The sequence below is a fragment of the Leucoraja erinacea genome, unplaced genomic scaffold (genome assembly GCF_028641065.1).
Source record: "Leucoraja erinacea ecotype New England unplaced genomic scaffold, Leri_hhj_1 Leri_438S, whole genome shotgun sequence".
NCBI lineage: Eukaryota > Metazoa > Chordata > Chondrichthyes > Rajiformes > Rajidae > Leucoraja > Leucoraja erinaceus.
Window position 1 is genome coordinate 26,199 of NW_026576339.1, and position 5,431 is coordinate 31,629.

Genomic DNA, 5,431 nt, shown 5'->3' on the forward strand with positions numbered 1-5,431 from the left:
ATCCAGTTACAAAGCAGTTGATGCCAACCGCCAACTCCTAGTCCCCCTCTCCCTTCCACACGGGAGCTCCCCTCGCCCAGCCGTCGTTGTTCCCCGTCACCCCGCGTTACCCCAGCATTCCATCCATCCATCTTCCTCCCCGCGCGTGCGCGCGCGCGATCTCCAGCCTCACGCCCCCCATCTTGTCTCCGGGCCGCCCGCCCCGCCCCGCCCCCGCGCGCTGCCATTGGCCCTGGCCCCCGTCACTCAGCGCCGCCGACGCCACGGGATTGGCCGCTTGGGCCGGGGGGGCAGTTGCCATGGCGACCGATGGATGTCCCCCCCCCCCCCCCCCCGTGTTGCCCGGGCGACAGGCGACAGGCCCAGTGCGGCCCAGGCAGGCGGTGGAGAGAGGGGCGGGCCCTGGGGGCGCCTCAGGGTAGGGGGGCATCATCATCATCATCTTCATCATCGCCGGTAGCGGGGGACTGCAGACTGGAGGCCGGAGCTGCACCGGGAGCAGCGGCTACGGGAGGCCGGGCCGGGCCGGGCCGGGTAGTGCACGGATATTTGTTTTAATCATAGGAGCAGAATTAGGCCATTCGGCCCATCAAGTCTACTCCGCCATTCAATCAAGGCTGGTCTTGATCAAGAAGAAAGACGTCTATCTCTCCCTCCTGATGATTCTGATTCAGATTCAACTTTAATTGTCATTGTACAGAGACAACGAAATGCAGTAACCCCATTCTCCTGCCTTCTCCCCATAACCCCTGACACCCGCACTAATCAACGATCTATCAATCTCTGCCTAAAACATTTCAATTTCTCTAACTTCAAATAACTATTGCTTTCCCTCTCTCTCTGTCCCTCCCCACCAGAGTTATCTGTCTAGTTGTACTGTCTTCCTGATTAATTTTACTGATTCTCTACCACCTTCCCCATAGCCAACCATGAACCATTCTACATTTCCTTACCATCTGCTTTGATCTGTCGTTTTCACATCTAACCCTTCCATATCACAGGCAATTAGACACTAAGTTACAGGGAGAAGACAAGAGAATGGGGTTGAGGGAGAAAAATAGAACAGCCACAGGTAAATGTCAAAGTAGACTCGATGGGCTGAATGGCTTAATTCTGCTCCTACGACTCATTAACTTATAATAAGCAAAAAGTAGTGGTTAACTTTTCACTGTTCACAAAGCTTTTCATGGTACCTCGGTACACATGACAATAAACTAAACTAGGGATAAGACTACTTTAGGCTTTAGAGATACAGCGTGAAAACAGGTCCTTTGGTCCACCCAGTCCAATCCGACCAGCGATCACCACATACACTAACACGATCTACAAACCACAAACAATTTTACAGAAGCTAATTAACCTACAAACCTGTAAATCATTGGAGTGTGGGAGGAACCGGACGGAGCACCTGGAGAAAACACATGCGGTCACAGGGAGAACTTACAAACTGCACAGACAGCACCTGTAGTTAGGAATGAACCTGGATCTCTGGCGCTGTGAGGCAGCAACTCTACCACCCCAGTGGGCAGGATAAGGAAGGAGTTATCTTACAATAACAGGAGTATTAAATGACCTGCCTGCATTCACTGTCCAGGATTGCAGGTGAAAGATATTCAACAAGTGCTAATGTGATTATATGAGAATGATGCCTGGATTAGGGTGTATTGACTCCAAGGAGATGTAGACAGACTTGAATTATTTTCTCTGGAATGTCAAAGGATGCAGGGAGACATGATAGAATTATATCAAATTATGAGAGGCATAATAGTGTAAAAATAACCCTTTTTCCAGGATGGAAATGTCAAATTTTAGAGGGCATAGCTTTAAGGGACTGGAGGCAAGGTGTTTTACAGAGGTTGATGGATGCCTGGAACATGGTGGTGGTAGAGGCAGATACAATAGTAGTATTTAAGAGACATCTGGATAGGCAAGGAACTGAGGGGTATTGATTATATGCAGGCAGATAAGTTGGTCTTATGTTCAAACACAGGCGTGGCTGAAGGGCCTCTTTCTGTGACAGTGACAGGAAGGAGACAAGAGGAAATTGATGAAAACCCTGTAGTCCTAACTAACAATTAAAATACTTGCCATCTAAAATCTTTTATTAGATCAGTCATCTAGTGTTTACCTACTTCCTCATTTACTGACGGTGACTATGCAATAAAACCTCTGGGACACAAATCAAGACAGCGTTGTCTGCGATTTTATTAGATTTAATTTAAGCTTTCAATCCTTATTACTCAGTGCACAGCACAGTGGCATCACCATCAGAGCTGCTGCCTCTCAGCTCCAGAGACCCAGGTTCCATTCTCACCCCTGGCTCTGCGTGGAATATGCTTATTCACCCTGGGACGCTATAATTTCCTTCAGGTGCTCCTGTTTCCTCCTACATTCTATGAAAATGCTCAAGTTTTCAGTTTATTGGTCACTGACACCACTGTGTAAGTAAATGGTTGAATCTAGGTGAGTTTATGGGAAGATAAGACACAAAAAGCTGAAGTAATTCAGCAGGTCGGGCAGCATCTCTGGAGAAAAGGAACAGGTGACGTTTCGGGTCGGGACCCCTCTTGAGACGGAGTTTATGAGAATGTGGGCAGAATAAAAAGGTTACTGGGCGTGATGGAATGGGTTTGTTGGGCTCAAAGACCTGTTTCTCTGATGTATGACTGACATGAGAGTAATCTTTACAGTAGCAGTTTGTCTGCCATATATATACCACTGGATCCTCGATGATGCCACATGGATTCAGAGACAAGATACTGGTACGCAAGATTTGCATCTGATCTAACATTTATTACTTTACTCTTCCAGTTGTGGACAACGCCTTTTACAGACCATGAATGTTAAAGTTTTAATGGGCTAGAAGGCTTGGTACTTGAAGATGGAAGTATTTTGCGAGAATTGCTCACAGCCTGCAGATCGAGGAACACTGTAACCATGCATTACTCAACATCTCAAGTCCTCTTCAGAAGGGCAAGTTGACCTGAGCTTTTTGATCAAAGTCTCATGATTTTGTTGAATATCTACAGCCGGAAAACAAAATTACATTTTCTGAGCGGATGTGTGGCCTCGAATTAAAAAGGGAGGAATAGGACATTATTTACCTCATTGAAATTCCAGGCACTTAGATGAGTTCAAATAACAACAAGGACCTGTTGAATAGAGAAAGGTTGATAACAGTGAAGCTGATAATAACAGCCAAGCTGGGAAATTCATGTTTCATTTATAAAAGCACTATTCAAACCCCTTGGTAGAGATTTATTTTTACTGCAGCCCCACAGTGTCTTGTGTAATGTTATAATAACCTGGTGTTTGGCCCATTTGTGAAATATTTTGCTCATTTAAAAAAAAACATTTCAGCTCGGCCAGAACTCAATGATTTTTTAGTACAGCTGTTTTCCATTTGCCAATGTTTAAGTGACTACAGTCTATAATATAACCTATAATTTTAATTTGCATAAAACCATCCAACACTATCTATGTCCATGCGACAACAAGGAAACCAGGGAATAGAAATTGTAATGACCTAACTCCAATGATCTCTTTTCAAATATACCTAGTGGTTTCTATGTTAACTCCATGTAGCTGATATATGGTGCCTTCTGGCCTGTTGTGGCTACTGGCTCTCCCATTCTGACCTTGATTGATCGATTGAGATACAGTACGGAAAAAGGCCCACCGAGTCCGCTCCGACCAGCGATCCCCGCACATTAATACTATACTACACACACTTGGGACAATTTACAATTTTACCAAGCCAATTAACCTACAATGCTGTACCTCTTTGGAGTGTGGGAGGAAACCGAAGATCTCAGAGAAAATCCACGCAGGTCATGGGGAGAACGTACAAACTTGGTACAGACAGCACCCATAGTCAGGATCGAACCTGGGTCTCTGGCGCTGTAAGGCAGCAACTTTACCGCTGTACCACCACGACTTGGTTAAGCCCTGTGGATTTATCCACTTCAATATGCTTTAAAAATGGCAGTACCTCCTCTCATCTGATCCAATGATAAATGTAGCAGCGTTGTGAAGGGTCCCATCCCGTAACACTGCCTGTCCATTCCAACCATCGATGGATGCTGCCTGACCTGCTGAGGTCCTCCAGCACCATCGATGCTGCCTGACCTGCTGAGGTCCTCCAGCACATTTGTGTTTTGCCGCCATAAACTCAGCAGGCTTTCATGAATTGTCAAATAAATTTGTGGGAAATATTTCTGTTCCACAGAATGACTTCTATTTAGATAACTGTGACTGCAGACCCATATTTAATAATGTATTTTTATGATTAATGATGCTCCCCGGAGTCCCACACTGAGCATTGATGGATGCAAATCCGTACCATGCACGGCTGATGGAGGCAGCTGCTCCAGGTATCAATGAAATGGAGTTTGAAATCTGAAAACTAGAACACTGCCTTGAGGCAAAGATCCTTTGATCAATTATTTTACCAAGAATTTTAAAAATATTCATTTTGTTCTAACATTCAACCTACATTAATTCCTCTTTTTTTCTCAGTTCCTTTAGAGTGATTTTGAAATGTATCAAGGTGGAAAACAATGATGACTTTAGCATTTACCCTGGAACATACAGCTGCCAGTCCTGTCCCTATCTTAACCAGGTTTCTGTAATGGCCACAATGTCGCAGTCACACATACCTATCCACGCCCTAAGCTCATCTGCCGACCAGTCAGACAGGGCTCTTGAATTAAAATAAGTTGAATTTAAATCCCCATTCCTTCCTCGCTCCCTGCCTTTCTCCTGCCTATTCTGTCCTTTATATGTTCTCTCATCACCATACCCAATTCTAACCTCTCACCTGCCTCTCCGTCCTGTATAAGATCCCACCAGCTGCATTAGCGAACCTGCCTGTCAGGATATAGGTTCCCGTCTAGTTAAGATGCAACCCGTCCCTCTTGTATTGAATGCCTCCTACCCAGACGAGATCCCAATGGTCCAAAAACCTAAATCCCTGCCCCCTGCACCAATTCCTCAGCCACACCTCAGTTCATCTCCCCTATCTTTCTGGTCTTACCCTCATGAGCATGTGGCACTGGAAGCAATCCTGAGATCACTACACTGGAGGTCGGTCCTGTTTGTAAGATATTTACCAAACTCCCTATACTCATATTGAGGGCCTCCTTCCTTTTCCTACCGATGTCATTTGCACCAACATGCACGATGACTTCTGGCTGCTCCCCCTCCCCCTTGAGGCTGTCATACAGCCACTCTGAAACGTCCTGGACCAAGTGTCTATCCTCAGATTCAATCCTGCGACACACTGGGCCGGAAAGGCAGAAATTGTTGATTAACCATTTCTTTGTAAAACGAAGGTCATAGCTCTTTTCTTAAAATTACTTTTGTTGGACAGAGGCAGGGTGTGAGGTGCACTCAGTGGACACGGTAGTGGGGGGGAGATGAAGGGAGGTGG

The 5,431-nt window shown here is 45.8% G+C and overlaps 1 long non-coding RNA gene across 2 annotated transcripts; it reads left to right on the forward strand.

The window, feature by feature from the left end:
* The first annotated feature begins 399 nt into the window (after window positions 1–399).
* On the forward strand, window positions 400–3,247 carry LOC129693826 (uncharacterized). Of its 2 annotated transcripts, none has more exons than XR_008722918.1 (2): window positions 400–534; window positions 2,812–3,247. It is a non-coding gene; the product is annotated as an uncharacterized LOC129693826 (long non-coding RNA). The 2 variants fall into 2 exon arrangements; XR_008722919.1 differs by having other exon boundaries at window positions 430–1,072.
* The last annotated feature ends 2,184 nt before the right edge of the window (window positions 3,248–5,431 follow it).